Raw genomic sequence first — 19,801 nt, 5'->3', positions numbered from 1 at the left:
TAGGGTTTACAAAGAATGGTGTGAAAAGGGAAAAACATCCAGTATGCGGCAGTCCTGTGGGGGCGAAAATGCCTTGTTGATGCTAGAGGTCAGAGGAGAATGGGCCGACTGATTCAAGCTGATAGAAGAGCAACTTTGACTGAAATAACCACTCGTTACAACCGAGGTATGCAGCAAAGCATTTGTGAAGCAACAACACGCACAACCTTGAGGCGGATGGGCTACAACAGCAGAAGACCCCACCGGGTACCACTCATCTCCACTACAAATAGGAAAAAGAGGCTACAATTTGCACGAGCTCACCAAAATTGGACAGTTGAAGACTGGAAAAATGTTGCCTGGTCTGATGAGTCTCGATTTCTGTTGAAACATTCAGATGGTAGAGTCAAAATTTGGTGTAAACAGAATGAGAACATGGATCCATCATGCCTTGTTAGCACTGTGCAGGCTGGTGGTGGTGGTGTAATGGTGTGGGGGATGTTTTCTTGGCACACTTTAGGCCCCTTAGTGCCAATTGGGCATCGTTTAAATACCACGGCCTACCTGAGCATTGTTTCTGAACATTTCCATCCCTTTATGCACCATGTCACAAAGCTCGAATCATTTCAAATTGGTTTCTTGAACATGACAATGAGTTCACTGTACTAAAATGGCCCCCACAGTCACCAGATCTCAACCCAATAGAGCATCTTTGGGATGTGGTGGAACGGGAGCTTCGTGCCCTGGATGTGCATCCCACAAATCTCCATCAACTGCAAGATGCTATCCTATCAATATGGGCCAACATTTCTAAAGCATGCTTTCAGCACCTTGTTGAATCAATGCCACGTAGAATTAAGGCAGTTCTGAAGGCGAAAGGGGGTCAAACACCACAGTATTAGTATGGTGTTCCTAATAATCCTTTAGGTGAGTGTATATATATATATATATATATATATATATAGTATTGTGTAATAACATTTTTAATCTAATAAATTACACTATGTGGCAATTAATTAATCAAATTAATCGCAAATTAATCACACATCAAAATTTGGCTGAGAAATTACCCTCAAAAGATAATTTAAAGTCATTATTGTGTTAAATAAGAAAGCCATCAAATGGACATTACATTATATATACATATACGTATTTGATTCAACATAGAATTTATTACACAAACTTTTAGGCTACAACGGCCATATATAGTTGACCAAAAGGACTTTTACACAAAAACACAACTTTACGACTTCCAAATCAGAACCAATCAAAATGCGTTAAACCTGTGAAAATGTAGTCAAGTTTCTCAGATTTTTTTTTTTAGCACATTGTATAAGCACTATCAAGCTAATCATTATCAATCAGCTTGCCAGCTCTGCATTCTCAAGCCTTAAGAGTGATTAAAAAAGCCAATTCCAGCTATGCCACACCTGATTTGTTCAAATATCACTCTGACAAGATTAGCAAATGCCGTTTGTGCTCCCTCACTACTTAGAAGTTTAAAATAAGTAACAGAAGGCCAATATGTGATGGAACTCTTATTCAAATTAGTATTTACTTTTCTTGTCATTGGGTGTTTATTTGCTTTCGTTCCTTTTGGCTCACTCCGGCATTAGGACAATCCATCCCTCCGGTTTTACCCTTCCGACACAACAGCTAAAAAAGAGAGAACCAAAGAATATGCAAGCATTCACATTGGACCATAGGTAAAGGAATGTACTTATCAGGCAGTGCCAGGCAGGATTAGAGGATGGTGTTGAGGGGTACGGACCCCCTGGGCTGGCCTGCACATATGGGGTCGGCAACTTGGATCAATCCGCAAGGCAACGCGCCACCTTACGCCATTCATCTTTATTTAACAGCATACTTTGCATTTTAAGAGGATACACGATGACCTCTACACCATAAGCTGACATTTGGGGAAAACACGTCAATACTGAAGCACGTCAATTTATGGTTTTGTCCATGCGTCTACTCTACTCCCTGATGGTTTGACATGCTAAAGCGGCGAGCTGGATATGTGTTCATGAAAGATGATGTGGCCGGTTATGCATCATGCCCATGGCACAAGATCCCATGCGCTCGGGTCACTCGAGTTATCCACAATCGCATTTATATTCCGAAAACACTACAGCTATTGTAAAAGTCTCTTTCCAGCTAGTGAGGATATAGCAAAAGTTCAAATCCAGCTCAGAGGAGAACATTTGCTTAGATGAGCTCTTTCAAATTAATCGTGACCACACAGAGGACAATTAATTTCACTAAATTCCTCGTATCACCCGTTATTTCAATATAAGCACAAGGTCACTCATGTTTAGCCAGCCCGAGCTCTATTCATGACTTCCAAAGCTGCAGTGGTAGAGAATAAAAACACTATTTAAGGTTTTGATTCAAATTGAAAAGCGCTCACCTTCATAGCCAAAATCCAATCCAATTGCAATTGTGTTGGGTAAATAAGGATGGATTGTTTGTCTCCTAGGTGAGTGTGCGGTGAGGATCTTCTGTTTAAATGTAAAGTGACAGATGTCCCATTCTCGGTGCTAGAGGACTATGGCTCACTCTAATGAGCCAATGGAGAAAAGACCCAGAATGAAGAGCAGATTCCAAAGGTTGAGCTGAAGGACAAGGCACCCGCCGCTCAAAAGCTCTCTTCAATTCAGGCAAATCATATGTAGATGTATACAATTTTATTGCCATTCAATTTAATCAAAATTTTTGTCCAAAACATTCTCTGGTTGTTTTTCCACCCAAATATGTGCAGACAAATTTATTTAAGCCATCCACATACAGTGGATATTCAACAGTGGAAATGCATGCATCATATGAGGATTCTGTCGTTGTTCAAAAAATCTATTTTTTTATTGTGTTTTGACAATATTCTGAGGTGGAAATGACATTTAAAATAAGTTCATATTTATTATGTCTTTTCTATCATAAATATGCATACTATAATGATATTTTTACAGTTTTCAACTAATTTGATAAAAAATTGACTGGAATTAAAAAAATATATTATGACTGGAATATAGATCCCATATATATTATGACTTGAATATATATAATTTTATCAAATGTATATAATATAATATAATATAATATAATATAATATAATATAATATAATATAATATAATATAATATAATATAATATAATAAATATTAAACAATAGCATTTTTAAAAATAATATAAATTTAAACAATGATATTAAAATGTTTTATGATTATTTCAAAATTTGTGTAGATTATTATGAGCTTTAAAATGATTTAAGACTGAAAATGTTGGGACAAGGGTAAAATAATAAAATCTGCTTAAAGGAATTTGAAAAGCTGCTAAAACAAATCAAGTTTCCAGACAGATATTCACATGACCTACATAACAGAAAAATATCTGCTATTTTAAACCAGAAATCAATTTTTGGGATATAAAAGTGCCCAAAGCTTCAGAAACACCCCTTTACAGAAATACTGCTGTACTAACTTCTCCCTACAAGGCAGCGTTATTCTGTTTTTTTTTTTTTTTTTTTTTTTTTTCATTCTTCAAGTTATCATCACATAATTTCTGTTCTTGGGAGAAATCCAGCTAAGACGGTTTCAGTTGGCCTGTCTGGGAAACTTTATCTCCACCTCAAGCTGCAATTATCATCACACCACCAAAATCACAGCTATTTTTTTTCCATCTTGCGGTGAGACTGCCTACTCTAAATCAATAAACTCCTGTATTTCTATGCAATATCTCATTTTCGCTAACGTGTAATCATATTTCATGTGCCTACAGAGAAACAGCAACACATAAGAAATTCTAAAATCCACCATCCCATTAAACGCAGTGTCATATTAAGAAATAATTGCACTTCTTGTCATGCTCACAATGCCAGATTAATGGGTGGAACAACCAGGAATCATGGTCTTCCTACCTGTTATGCCTATCAGGCGAAGCTTCTGGCACCTTAACAGCACACTGGCACCTTTAACAGAGACGTGGGACTGAGGCAGGGTGGATAGAGAGGGCTAATGATCTGTCCCCATGTCAATATCTCTGGGTGCCAACCTGCCTCCCCTTGGGCAAGAGCCTGGACATCAAACCTGCAGCTGACACACCACTTTTTCCTGGGAAGCCTCTTCTGTGCCTCGCATCAATACATTGAACTTTTTTTTTTTTCTCCAAACTGTGGCCCTGCTGTCTGCAGCTTGATGAAACGCTTCTCAGCTCATTTTGAGCGCCTTTCTGAAATCCATCAATTGTTTTGTTTCAATGCAACTGCTTACAGGAATAGTTCAAAACCTTTCTTTCTTGTGTGGGAAACGAAAGGAGATATTTTGAATAATGTACTGGTTGTTTTCTTGAGTCAGTGAGTTGAATTTGAGAACTGGATCAGTCTGAGTGAACTCAGATCGTTTTTGTGAACTGGGTCAAATGTTTCACTGAAAAATATGACTCGAATTTGTTACTTCAGTAAAAACTCATGAATGTGTCAAGTTGAGCAGATGTTAAAATGAAAAATTATTTCAATGTTAGCCTGCACAAAGATAAAATATTGCAATAAATTAATAAATCACATGGGAGGGTCATTACAGTTAACTAAAATCAAAACCAAAACCAGCCTGCACAAAGATAAAATGTTGCAATAAATTAATATATCACATGGAAGGGTCATTAGTTAACTAAAATTAAAACCATTGTATTAAAAAAAGTGTTCCTTGAAATTAAATAATCGTTTACTGAAAGAAAAAAAAAATATGAAAAAAAAAAACATTTTATTAACGTAATAACATTTTATTTCACTTAATTCCATGAGGTTTTTCTAAATATTTTTTTTATTTTTTTTATTTCTTTTATTTTATTATATATATTTTTTAATTACACACACACACACACACACACACACACACACATATATATATATATATTTTAAAAAATCTATAATTCCATGTAGTTGGAAAATTAAAATAAATAAATAAATAAATAAATAAATAAATAAGTAAATATATATATATATATATATATATATATATATATATATATATATATATATATATATAATTTTTTGCTGGAAATTAATTTCGTCCAAAAATTTTAATTGTCACCATGACCTCATATGTCAATCACTGTTGAGTTTCACAACAAATTTGAAAAAGAGGGATGCAGTTTGAACTAACCCATTTTTAGCTTTTGCCGGATATTGAGAGCTGTCCATTTTTTTCCCCCCAGTGCCAGATGTCAAACTGCCTGCAAACATTTTGTTCTATATCCTCTCCTGCCAGCACCTGAGCAGTGGACACTCTGAATCCCTGGAGTCCAGAAGAGTCCCTGACTATGACTAATTAAATGAGTTATGTGCCCGTGTGCCGGAGTGTCTCAGACAGCCAGCGCTGGCCACGCGCTTTAGAGGGGGAATCAGCCTCCCGTGCCCACAGGGTGTGCGCGCGGGCCATCGATCCTGCTACGCCATTAGATACAAAGATGTCAAGGTAGATTACTCTCATAGTGCTGCCGTTTGCAGGTCAAGTGTTTTGCTGGTCAACAATAATCAGAGAGACAGCAGGCGGCTAGATGATTGGGCTCTGTCTGGCTGATATATAACAGTGGCGCTGAAGCTTAGGTGATGGAACAGAAGAGTGAATTAGAATGGAGAGGCAGCCCGACCCCAGGCAGGTTAATGACATACGTGGTGCCAAAGAGCTAAATGATTTTGTGCTGAAAACGGGATTATGTCTCAGACATAAGACAGAACGGATGCGATACAGGGCACAGCGCTCAAATGTAACTCACCAGCAAACAGGCTCTCTCTCTCACTCTCTCGCTGTCTCTTGCTCTATCTCTCTCTCTCGAAGCAGGAATCAGTCACTTATATTTTACTTTCCCCTCTGCAGGTCACAGCCTCCTTCATCACCCTGTCCAAATAATGCAAAAATAACACAGCTCATTCATCTTCCAAACTGGGGAGAGTCACGACTCGCAGTTCGATTGGATTTTTGCTTCCATCTCCTTTGTTTGCACATTTTTAAATGGCTATATGTAACTTTCGTTAATGTTTATATTTTAGTGTTTTCCAAAAGAATTGTCTCTCATATACAACCACTGCTCAATAGTAGGGCTTTACAACAACAAACCAGATATGTGTTGATTTTAAAGATACATTCACATTCAGTACAAAATTACTTTAGACACTGCACTGAAAATGTCACAATTTTTAAATATATTCCTCCACAAGAGTAAAAAATGCAATACTTCCAATTAATTTGCTGTGTATCCAAAAAAAAAAAAAAAAGGATTGCAAGCAGAGATACTAGCAATCTTCTTTTATTATTCAAAACCAAAAAATAAATTGCTTGTGCAGTTAAAAAAAACACAAATGTTGTAGTCAAGCAGGACCTTCACATCCTTCTGAAATATAGATATAATATAATGATACAATTAAGCCCACTAAACGTATGCGTGTATGTGACATATCTAAATAAAATTATATACACTACCATTCAAAAGTTTGGGGTCAGTAGTTTAATGTTTTTGAAAGTCTCTCATGCTCACCAAGGCTCCATTAATTGGATAAAAAATACAGTAACATATATATAATAAATACCATATGGTATAAAATAATACCATAAAATAAAATAAAATATAAAATCCAGGTGAGCATATGTATACACTCATGTAAAAAAAAGAAAGGGCACCCTTTTGAATTTTATGGTTTTATGTATCAGGAAATAATAAAGGATCATCTGGTCTTCACCAGGTCTTATTAGGTAAATACAACCTCAGATGAACAACAACAAATTAACAACAACCATAAAGCCAAAATAGAGAAGCCATGTGTGACAAACTACATACACCTTCTGATTCAATTGCTTGAATCACCTTTAGCAGCAATAACTTGAAGTAATCATTTTCTGTCTGACTTTATTACTCCTTGACATCGTTCTGGAGGAATTTTGGCCCACTCTTCGTTGCTTCATTTCTTTGAGCTTTATGGGCATTTGTTCATGAACAGCTCTCTTAAGATCCCACCACAGAAATTCAATCAGGTTGAGGTCTGGACTTTGACTGGGCCATTGCAACATCTTGATTCTTTTTCTTTTACAGCCATTCTGTTATAAATTTGATGGTGTTCTTGGGATCATTGTCCTGTTGCATTACCCAATTTCGGCCAACCTTTAGACAGCCTCACATTTGACTCTAGAATACTTCGGTATACAGAGGAGTTCATAGTCGACTCAAAAGGTGTTTCTCAATGTCAAGGATACTTCCTTGGCAGGACTGGTCCTTCCAAGTCACTTCCTTCAGAGGCTAGGCTAGGCGAGGCTCCTCTTCAGCATTCTACTGTCTATGTTTTTTCAACGGCTCTGGAACAGGCTAGCAAGTGCACGTCAGTGCGTCATTACGTCAGTGAAAATGAAAAACAGAGCGTTGCTATGGACGCAGTTCTGTTCACTCAGGCAATATAATCGTTTTTAAATCAATAAACTCCTTTTTAATCATATTGATTATTTGACTGTCAAGTGTGTTTAAACAGTGCAGGTCAATTTGATCCATAACATAATGGATGTAATTATTTTTTTAAAACAAATGTTTGGTAACGTAAATATATTTACATTTGAAAGCATATTGACCCGTTAACGCTCCGACTCCGTTACTCCGTTAACGTCCAACATTTTGAATTTTTTGAACAAGATAGCAAAGCTGCGCGCATAGGATTGTGGGTGATTTGAGAGCGTGAAGAGCGCGAAGGCTACACATATGCATCCTTTCCTGTATATGGGATATTTTTCGAACAAAGGACTCAGTCCTTGGTGGAAATTCCGAGGATCCTCGACATTGGAACAGTCCTTCGACGGATGTCGAAGACGTAGCATCCTCGAAATTCTGGCTTCCGAGGATCCTTCCTTGACATTGAGAAACGCCTAAAGACTGCAAGAAGCCCAGGTCCTGTGGCTGCAAAACAAGCCCAAATCATCACCCATCCACCACAGTGCTTGACCGTTGGTATGAGGTATTTGTGCTGTGTTTGGCTTTTGCCAAACATGGCGCTGTGCATTATGGCCAAACCACTCCACTTTGGTCTCGTCTGTCCAAAGGGCATTGTTCCAGAATCTAGTGGTTTGTTCAGATGCAACTTTGCAATCCTAAGCCGTGCTGCCGTGTTCTTTTTAGAGAGAAGAAGCTTTCTCCTGGAAACCCTTCCAAACTTGCCATTCTTGTTCAGTCTTTTTCTAATTATACGGTCATGAACTTTAACATGTTAACTGAGGCCTGTAGAGTCTGAGGTGTAGCTCTTGAGTTTTTTGCAGTTTTTCTGCGCAGTGCACTGTCCGACCTTGGGGTGAATTTGTTGGAACGTCCTCTCCTGGGGGAGATTGGCAATTGGCAAATGTTTTCGACTTGTGAATAATCTTCCTCACTGTAAAATTACGGACTTCAAATTGTTTGGAAATTGCTGTATAACCCTTCCCAGATTGATGGCAGCAACAATTGCTTCTCTTTACTCCTTGGCATTATGTTAACACACACCTAAATGATCCATATCAGCAAACTGCCTGAACTTCTGTGTTTATAAAGGTGGTCACGCTTGCTGATGATCAGTTAATCGAAGGCATTTGATTAGTAGTGCCTGACTGCCACTTACCCTCCTAATTCCTGGAAGCAGTAAGGGTGAACTTAGTTTCTCAACCATGACTTCTACATTTGGTCCTAGTTTTTGTTAGATAAATAATGGCACGGTGTAATATGTCATGTGCTATTGTTCAACTGAAGTTGTATTTACCTAATTGTAAGTCCTGCCAAGGACCAGATGATTTTGTATTATGCCTTGCCAAGTGAAACCATTAAATTAAATAGGGTGTCCTTTCTTTTTAACATGACGGCATATATATATAGAGATAGAGAGAGAAATCTGTGTGATTTATTTTTACAATAAAAAAGAAAAATGGTTTATTGTTTATTTGTGCTTGCATTGGGCACAAAAAAAACAACAAAAAAACTAGGGTTTAATCGCATAACCTTTCCCATTTTGCATGTCTCTTTTAACATGGACGGTACAGCGCTGGACTGTTGTCTGGTAATTCCAGGATGACAACAATCTCATATCACCTGATTTAATGTCTGAGGGCGAAAGCTGGGGAGGAGGATGAAAAAGTGATAAAGCATGTGAAACAGCAGGAATGAGAGTGCAGGTTGTGGACCGAGCTGAACGTGGGTGGCTATAAGTTCTCATGCTCTGACAACCTCTGGGACAAGCTTTTTATTTGGTGGCAGAAGCTGGGGGATGAAGAAGCGAGGACGCGTGCATGTGAGTGACGACGCAGATGGGAAAGAAGTGAAGGACATGTCAGGTGGCATGTAGAAACATGGAGCCCGACTTAAAAAGCCTGAAAACATGAGCCATTGTTTTTATCAATGCCATTTAAAGTCCACCCACATAGCTGAGTCTCACTAATCTATCCAGTCTTGGTAAAGTTATTAAATTTGGCAAAGAACGCCTGCATACAGATGGCCGTTTAGTGGCGTTTCGTTTTTTTTTTTTTTGTTGGATTCACGTGACAATATTTACAAACCGATTTCAAAGCACATTTCTAGTACGACGAGAAGAAAAAGATCTAAGATCTTATATCAGAGAGGTAACGTTTCACAAACAAACTCCTCAAAGCTGCATTAGATCACGGTGGACTGTAACAGTATACCATTGATGTTTACATCGCAGATATGGCGCATATGTCAGTTAGTATGCTAATCTATGACAAGGTCTCACTTATTCAAACATCTCAGCATGAGATCGTGAGTTTATATCGAACAGGCGATTAATAGCACCTCGCTCATGCCAGGCAGATCCTTCTGCTTGGCCTTCCTCCAGAGCGTGGGGGATTCAAACAAGCAGCATCTAAAGGACAGAATTCTGTTTCTGGCACAAGGCTACAGCTTCCCACTGCCTACTGGAAGTATCTGTCTCAGTAATAATTCTTTAATTTGGCATTTGACAGAAATGCCTCAAATATTTTTTAAGGAGGTTCATGAATTTAATGATGCAACTATGAAGAAAGACCTTGGTGGGTATTTAGACTTGTACATCTGTAGGCCTATTTACAGAACAGGTGGATTTAAAAACTTACTTCCTGCAATGTGTCAGTGTTGTGGACCTGTGCTAATTCTGTCCTACGGCATGCAGTTGTCGGCTTAAAGGAATTCTGCTGCCAATTATGACATTTTCTGTCATCATTTACTCACCCTCACGTTGTTCCAAACCTGTCTGCTGATATTTTTCCGAGATTTTTTTATACTGCTTTTTCCATACAACGATAATTAATGGAGTTAATAAAAAAGCTATACAAGTACACACACACTCCTTATGCAAGGGTGAGTGGTAAGTAAACAATGATGAATTAAAAAAAAATATAGGCTATATTTAGGTGAACTATTTGTTACAAGCAAGGATTTAAACACCTAAGAGTACTGCCATGATTTTACGTGGGCACATGAGCATTTTGTAAATAAATAAATATGGAGAGAAAAGAGAAGAACAGAAAAGTGAAGAAAAGAAGTTGAAAATGGATGAAAGAAAACAGCTTAAGCTGGCCGAGAAGCCCAGCAGGGAGTTGTTTTGATCTCATCTGGTCTAGAAATATTTCATGTCAGGTCACATAGTAATTAGAAAGATTTTTTAACATGTTGCATTGGCAATTTTGTGAGAGCCGATATTTTTATCAGCCCCACTCATTAAGCTAAATGCGTTGTCTGAGATTGCAAGGCAGAAAAAAAAGAAGCTGTTTCATTGAAAAATGAGGGAAAAATTTCTGTGGCTGGGTATTACTGCGGCCATTATGGTGGAAAGTGCATTATTTAGAAAAGAGCAGTTGGCAGCAATGACAGAGAGAAAGAACAAATGAACCCTGTGCTTGAAGTCACACAGAGAGAGAGAGAGAGAGAGAGAGAGAGAGAGAGAGAGAGAGAGAGAGAGAGGGAGAGAGAGAGATATATAGAGAGAGAGAGTGAGAAAAATACAACAACAAAAAGCCATTCACAGTTTTGATTTGCTTTCCCTGACAGCTGCAATAGTGGGAATGCGAAACGACTGTGTCGGCTAACTTGTTTTATGTTCATAAAGTCCAGGCGGTTCTCCTGTTTCATTGTTTAAGAGGCACAGGACAGCAAAGGAGACTTGGCCTCTCCGAGTAAATAATGCTGTAATCGCAGGATGGGTGCTCACTGATTTACAACTTATTAAATCTCAGAGAAAATCACTTTAACCAGTGGTGTTTTTTTCCCCAATGCTTTGGTTCTTGCAGTTTTTTTTTTCTGTGGGGTAATAGCATAATTTTATGTTAGAGCAAAGGTTTTGATATTCCAATGTTATCACTGAGCTGCTTCTAAGCAGAGCGGAAGAGAAAGCCAGTCGAAGAGGCTGACTGTGAGCATTATCGCTAATGCATTAATGAGGGGGTCATGTCAAATTGTCATAGCAGAATAGCTGGTGTGGGCCTCAATACTCCTCACAGCTGTGTATTATATCATTAGGTCAAACGAAAGGTGTGCCAGCATTATGGCCCTCTTTGAAACGGCTCTGAAATCTCATCCAAGTCTTAGTTCAGAATCATAAATGGCACATCATTGCTGTCGAACACCATTGGTTCGACAGCATCCAGTTCAAATATGAAATGGAAGATGACATTTGAGAAATAAGGGAAATAATGTGAAATTTCAGTCTGTTCCTCACAAAACTATCATATGGGTTTCATAAGACTTGGATTAGTCATATTAACTACTTTTATGGGACATATGGTGGTTGTCACTATGAACGGTTGTTGAAACAGATCAAACTTCTTCTATTAAAAAGATACATCTTCAGACCTCTGCGTTGGTCCAGCTGACTTTGAACTCAAGAAAAGGTTCGATATGAACGGCACCTAAGGAATTAGTCCCACTGGGGTCTGTAGACCCTAAAATCAGCCTAATTATTTGTTTCTTAATTGGATAGTTCACAATTTATTTTTTAATTCTGTCCTCATTTAATCAACTTATTCAACTGTCATTCAAAACCTGTATAATTTTCTTCTGTGGAAACGCAAAAGAAGACATTTCGAATAATGTTTTGACTGCTTTTGACCTTACAATGAAGATTAAATGGGGTCCAAAACAAAACAAGGCATACAGGTTCGGAACAACATGTGGGTAAGTAATTGACAATTTTCATATTTGGGTGAACTATCCCTTTAAAAACCATCAGAGCACTCATTCAGGCAACCCTCAAACCATTACATGTTAAATGTACACAGTTTTGCATATCCCTACAGTATGAACAGTCACTAGCCGCGTTTCCATTTCCCTTCAAATTGCGCAAATTGAAATTGCGAATTGAAAATACGCCCAATGGAAACACGTCAATTTCGCAAAAACTCCCACTTATCGCAAAAAAGTTTTTACGCTCACTTGAGGTGGTTTTTCAGACAATTCGAAAAATAAATATTTTTGCAAAACTGCAATGGAAACGCATTTTTTGCGCATTTACAGGCCACCTGACGTAGATGACGTGGTATGTTTGGACAGAATACGAGACAGAGTTCTTTATTAAACTCATAAAAGACAAAATAATTACAGGAATACTGGATTCTAAATCTCAAAGAAATGCCACAATCAAGACCTCGAAACAGATATGAGGGAGAGACACCCAGAAACACCTCATATGTGCTGCTCTCAAGTATAAGGGTCTTTCCTTGCAATTAATGATTGGATAACACACATACGTCTCCTTCGATTAATAATAACGGCCAGCGCAGTGGCTGGGATATACATAAACCTACCAACGTCCTTTGCCATGATTTTTGGAATGACTTATCGCGAGAGGAAAAAATGAAGTTTTAGTCCCATAAGATCGGTTAATGGAAACGGCGTTATTTCGCAAACATTTTTTGTCGACAAATCTGTAATGGAAACGCGCCTACTGTATGGAGAACAGCTGAATGAAGATTCTTCAAAAATTCTCCTTTTGTGTTCCACGGAAGAGCATGCACACTAAAACAGCATGAAGATTAGTAGATAATGACAGAATTTTCACTTTCAGGTGAAAATTTCCTTTAACAGTACAGGCAGGAAGCAGAGATGCCATGCATACCATGCAGAGGAGTCTCGACTGAGCAGAGGCAGAATTGAAATGGGTGTTTGTTGGGTTTCCCACACTGGTGATTACTCATGGAGAAGCTCTTGTCAGAGGTAATGATCCTCACCCCGGTGGCTGCGGTGGGAGTAGAGCAGCATGGGACTCAGAGGCAGGAAAGCAGAGGCCAGTGGGAGTAAAACCCAGAGGGCCATGTGCGAATCAGCTTGGCTATTGTAGCACCCTCCATCTAATTCATCCTTCCTCTGTGGGAGAGAGACCTGTCAGGCATGCAGGGTTGATGTTGCATTCTCCTTCTGTTAGCACCTCCTACTCGGCTTGCCTATGGAGCAGCGGCGATGCGTAGAGACGGAGATTTCGGAATTTATACAGAGGAGCGTTTTGAGCGTGGATACAGAACAGTGGACAAGGTGGAGAGTGGGCAGCCTGGCAGGGAGTCTTGAAAAAAAATGGTAGGTAGCAAAGGAAACATGGATGAGAGCGAGAGGAATCGAGCATGTGATAGTGGCAGCAAAGTGGGTCAGGCTGGCTTAGTTTGATTACTGCAGTGGGTGGCTGGAGGCAGCCCTACAAAAGCAACTGTACCGAGCACGTCGCTTCCCAGGATTCTCATACACCCTCCCCCCTCCCCCCCTGCTGAGGTGTAGCTAAAGAATCCGGTTATGTGGAGTGCTTCAAAGCCAGGCACACTGACGCACCCTTGCCAGCTATAGAGCCTGACTGAGAAAGAGTGATTATGTCACCTCTGATCAGTCATTCACACACAGATTCACCTGTGAACTTTGAACCCTGCTAATTTATTACACAAGCATTGATATTTCCTGCTGATTATACCAACAAGCTGATAATTATTCTCAAGCAATATTAACAGTTTATACTACTTTGTCTGAATGAATAAATGAAATAAAAACACTCAAAACTAAATTAAATTGTTTTAAATTCTACAAGTGAATTTAGGCATGACAACATTAAAACGCAAAGTATGAAAAATGGATATTCATTTTGAGGTTTGCTTAAGATTACATCCAACAGTGTCATTATTAGTGTTTATAAAGATTAACTAAGTGAATGTGAGATGACAGGGGGAAAAAAATATAAATATAAATGGAAATGAGCATGCACAATTAAATATCCAATATTGGCCAATGGAATGCTACAAGTGAATTTAGGCATCACAACATTATGTACAGTATGAAAAATGGACATTCATTTTGAGATTTGCTAAAGATTACATCTAACAGTTTTATTAAATTATTGATGCTTTTAAAGATTAATTTTAAGTGAGAGTTGGATGACAAGAAAAGTCATCTAAATGTAAAAATAATGGAAATGAGCAATTACAATTAAATATTATCATTGGATAATATACAGCTAATAAAATAAATATCTAAAAATCACAGAAAAGGCTAATATTCTGTATAATTTTGTCTAAATAATAATTTATAAAAAAAATCCATAGTTTAAAATGTTCTCAAAAGAATTTATTCATCACAATCTTATAACGTACAATATGAAAACTGGATATTGATTTCGATATCCAATATCGACTGATATATTTAAATAAATAAATATATATATATATATAAATAAATACATATACTTATACATATAATATGCTTTGTTATGATATAGGACCAATGTATTGTGCATCCCTAAACACAAGGAAAATTAATCTATCAGTTACCAGGTGTTTTATAAAAACCCAAAATACACATGGAAGCGTTATTTGCCAGACCATACGCCTTGCCATAGACAGAGAAAAATGACAGAGCCAAAGCGGGAATATTAGCGGGGGAACCACAGTGTAATCTGATTGCTGTGCTGCTGAAAGGAAGCACATTCTGAAATGCTACTGACAACAGCAGAGTCTAAACACAGTAAAGAGTATTGCCTTCAATTCAGTAGAAATGCTTCTCACTCTTTAAATCTTTTATTTCTGGACTGTAAGAGCCTATTGATCTGAATGAACCCAGGCAAATGGTAAAAACCTCAAACCAAACGAGATGGTGAAAGTATGAAAGCCTCACTCTGCTTAGTAAACATCTGAGATTGCTTCATACGATGCTCTCCATCACATTACCCCACCAAACAGCTAGTCTTGTGGTAAATCTTCCAGGAACTGCCAGGAATCCATCCACTGCTCCATTCCACAACTAGCTGAAGGGTAAAGAATTACACTGGCTTTGCTAAAAAAAGGTTGGCTGGATTTAGGAAATGTTGGGAAAGGGGTCACTGCTACAGAGGCTGGAGGTTCTCGGCTTCTCACTGAATGATTGGAACGATTAGTACTGTAGGCGTGGTGGGTCGGTTGCCTTTTGAGGAATGACCATCTAACGCACCTATTGATGTGTCACAATGATTGAGTACGAGAGTAGGAGGCCCGTAATGGCTTCATCAGACTGCCCCGGTGCATGCCACAATCTCATTCCCTGCAAACAGCTCTGGCTTCCCAATCACTCCGTAAAAACGGCCAAATTAAACAAAGTTGTCGGTCAACTTAACTTTAGCTTTTTATTCTCTCCCCCCCTCTCTTCCATTATCCTCCTTCCCGTCTGTTGCTCTCTTGTTCCAACCCTTTTATACTTTTCCTTCAAGGCCACCCCACTCAGTCGACTCTTTCATGTCTTAACAAGCCAATTAAGGGGCTTGATTTAGTTCATGCTCTGCTTTCCCCCCTCCTCCTCTTTCTTTTCCAGCGCTTGGCCCATTTTCAGCTCAGCTCCACAAATTCAACATGGTAGCGCCTACCTCGACTTTTTTAATTTCATCAAGCTAGCCCACTGTCATCCTGCTGAGTGCAAACAGCCATGTGATTGTTGGAATCAACCTCATCCAATTGCATTGCCAGTTGAAACTCAAGTAAAAAGAATTACACCCATTGGTATTCAGTGCTTGGATCTGCACTGCAATTGAACAGCGCAAAAGCAGAATAACAAGCTGGAGCCAGAACTCCAACTCTAAATGAATAGCAATGGGGAACAGCTTACCGGTAGGCTACTGGCAGACATGTCAAAATGAGAATCGGGACTCTTCTGCTTGTAGCACAATGTTTCTACATAGGACATTTTGATGTATGATTTGTCCAGTAATATGACTTTGCAAAATAAAAATGTGTGACTAAACAGTTTTTTTGTAACAAAGTTTTACTAATCGAATTTTGGGGAAAAATAATTCAAGCTATGGAAAAAAGTCGTAAAAGTCGGATTCATTATCATTTCTTTTGGAAAGTTCATAAAAAAGATTCACATACTCACTGAAATAAGTGAAATGCATGTATTGCAATCAAAATTATTCAACCCACTTGACCTTTTTGCTGCTGAGAATTTTTTATTTTTTTTTAAATGAAAACAATTCAACAAAGGTATCAGTAAACTATTATAGAAAATGTATTAATACACATTTGAGTGATTCTGAGAATGTGAATTTAACGAAAAAATGGGGAAAAATCAAAGGCGTATGTACGTGAGGTCTGGTCTCGTCTGGAGTCACTGTGTGAACGCCGCAAAAAACACACAAAACACACATAAAACAGGAAAGAGCTTTGAGATTGACTGTAAATAGATTTGACAAGAAATCTGAGGTACATTTTAACAGACTGCCGAAAGCTACAGAAAAGTGAAGCAAATGGATCGCTGCAACTCAAAGAAACAACTGGAATCCAGTCAGCGACACTCCATAAAACATTCTTCCACAGGTCTATCTAAATAAATTTTAGCATATTCAACTTGGCCTTTTACGTTCTTCTTGGTCAAGAGTGGCATTCAGCAAGATGTCTCAACATGAAATCTTGTCTAGTGTTCTTCTTATACTCTGCATTAAAATGTTTTTTTTCCTCCTTTCATGACGTCATCTTGCAAGTCTTTGGCAGTAAATTGAGGGTTTTCTCAGTTGCTCTGATTAAACATTTTATTCCCCTTAATGCTATTGTGCTTTTTCTTCAACACCCTCAAAGGCTTTCTGGTACAATCAATTTTAAACTTATGAATAAGGCTGCCAATATTATCACAATATTGTACCATACCTTACAAATAAGTGTCTTAAAAACAGCAGCGTTGAAAAGGGGTTGACATGGCTGTATTAGAAAAAAATCCTATAACTTAAAAAAAAAGTTACATTATATATTAACATTTTACTTTTAATTTGCCACTAAACTGGCATAGATGGAAATAATAATAATAATAATTAAGCTCTATCTTTATAAAAGTTTAAATCATTACAGTCTCCGGGGGGTTGAATAATTTTCATTGCAGCTGGGGTGTGTGTGTGTTCACACTAATAAAATACAACTAATAATGTAATATTAGTCATTGCATAATTCATTCAGCCTCATGACGTACTTCCTGGATACTTAGTGACACAAAATTCCTGCTGAAAAACAATTGGTTTTGTTCAAATATGAATCCTGACTGACACATACACACACCTCAAAACTCTAAGAAATGAATTCACTAAACAGTTGCACAACCTTTGCTCACAATAATTCAGCAGAAAAACCTGCATCTTCACTAAGCCGCTGCAATTCAGTTTAACATAGCACAATGTTGCATTATATATTGCGCCTTATTAACAAAACTCAACTCTATTTGCAATGGTTCAATAACCATTGTGATATAAATGCAAATATGCAAAAATGGACATTACCATTTTTGAAAGAAGTCTCATGCTCACCAAGGCTGCATTTATTTGATCAAAAATACAGAAAAACAGTCATATTTAATCTTAAAATAACTTCTTTTTTAACATTTTAAAATGTAATTTATTCCTGTGATGAAGTTGAATATTGAAGTTGAGTTTTGAATGTTGAAAACGCTGCTTAATGTTTCTATGTGGGGGAAAAAATAGCATTTATTTGAAACAGAACTCATTATCTACAGTATATACCCAGGCTTGTGTGTATATGGGAACACTTAAGGCAGGCTCAAATCATGCTTAGTTCATCTCTTAAAAAAACAATTTTTTACATTACTGTACATCATAGCCTATCAAACACTAGACCTTTACCCCAGTCTCTTTTTCCCCCAGCTGTTGTAGCCTTTCAGTTTAGCTCTGCATGAACACGGTAATTCATGGCTGAGTTGGTGCCAATTTGAAACAATCTATAATGATTTATGTTTTTTCAAAGCATAAATTCATAATAATGACTTCCATTAGCAGGTTTCAAGCCTATGTATGGTCTCTGCTCTTTGTCATTTGTAGCAGCTCGATTTAACATTGCGTAGTACATTCACTGCCCATAATGAGCAATCAAAGATATACATATGGTCTGAATAATTCATATCAATATTTATTAGTCCCCTGCCAGAAAGTACAATTAACCAACTCATGATTTAGCATCAGTTCGAGTTCCGTGAACCATGCTATGTGGCAAGCTAAAACTGTAATGAAGAGGGTTACAAGGTTGATCTTCGCATCAACACTTTTTTTTTTTTTCTCGAGTGTTTGATTGGGAGGGAAAGGTATCGCAATCGCTATTGGTTCATTAATTTAACACAATTCAATTTACTTTAAAGTCAGTGAGAACTTCACTATTTCCATCTGACCTAAAACTACTTACAGATATAAAAATATCAGCTGCCAAGAAAAGAAAAAGAGAGAGAGGGGGAGAACAAGAAGGGAATAATTGCTTCAACTTTCAACTCATTATCTCAGTACACAATTAGAGAATGAAGCCGTAACTTAATTAATCTTCCTTTAAAGTGCAAGCCTTCCAGAATATGAGCAAGAGTTTTTCATGACAGATTTCTCTCCAATTACATGATATTATCAGAATTTGAGGTAAATGCACAGCCCTAGTGTTCTGGTCAGAGCTTTTCTATCTCCAATTAAAAGTATGTCTCACTGCCCTGTGCAGTGATACATGACGATAACCTTTTCCTAGCTCCAAGCTAATTAAGGACAATTTTCCCTTCTACATTAACTAGCGCACACTCTGCACTTCACACCAATCCAACTGGATTCTCCGTTTTTATCTTTCGCCATATTTAGCTCCAGGGTGTCCTTTTCCAGGATCTACCTGGATCCTGAATGCATTCTGTCACCCAGCAGCCTGAGGGTGAAGTTCTTTTTCGATGAGTCTGCAATTAGGTTACCTTGACCAACTTAATTTCCGCAGAGGCCTAGAAGTCATGATCCATCTTGATGACTTTATTTATTTATTTTGTAACATTGCAATTTCAATTATCTAAATGATGAATCTAGACGGCAAGATCAAGGCCTTCTGGGTAAAACATAACCTACAGAAGGAAAAGTCACTCCCATTAACAGCAGCATGTTGGCTGCTAATGTAAAATTGCACAAATTAAGCACAAATATGCACCTAAAGGGTTGGATGGTGCTCAAAACTGTATGAATTTAGTGTAAAAGAAATGCACTGATTGGTACTTGCATTTGAATATTAGATAAATAGCTTATCTACATAAATTTCAACATTACAATTTAATTTCCTGAACTTTTAGGATCAAGATTGTACTTATTATTTTGATTTTATTATTGATATTATTGTTGGGCTTGTATTAATGTCTTGTTTTTTTCTGTAAGGTGTCCTTGGGTGTCAAAAGTGTTAAATGTAGAGCAGATTAATAATTTTTAAAGGCCTATTATATATATATATATATATATATAGAGAGAGAGAGAGAGAGAGAGAGAGAGAGAGAGAGAGAGAGAGAGAGAGAGAGAGAGAGAATAAACAGAAACAAGCGATATCATATGTAATCATATGCATATG

At 37.7% G+C, this 19,801-nt stretch overlaps 1 protein-coding gene across 1 annotated transcript in view; it reads right to left on the bottom strand.

Moving 5' to 3' along the window:
• The window catches only part of rbfox3a (RNA binding fox-1 homolog 3a), a 347,427-nt gene that overhangs the window by 291,194 nt on the left and 36,432 nt on the right, over window positions 1-19,801 (bottom strand). The window contains exon 3 of the mRNA XM_079851785.1: window positions 5,748-5,869. The gene's annotated coding sequence lies outside the window, so the exon portion shown is untranslated. The remainder of the gene's footprint in view (window positions 1-5,747; window positions 5,870-19,801) is intronic.

This window comes from Squalius cephalus (genome assembly GCF_949319135.1).
Source record: "Squalius cephalus genome assembly, chromosome: 19".
NCBI classification, from domain to species: domain Eukaryota; kingdom Metazoa; phylum Chordata; class Actinopteri; order Cypriniformes; family Leuciscidae; genus Squalius; species Squalius cephalus.
The sequence above is the reverse complement of the archived record's forward strand: the minus strand, read 5'-3'. Positions and strand labels throughout refer to the sequence as shown.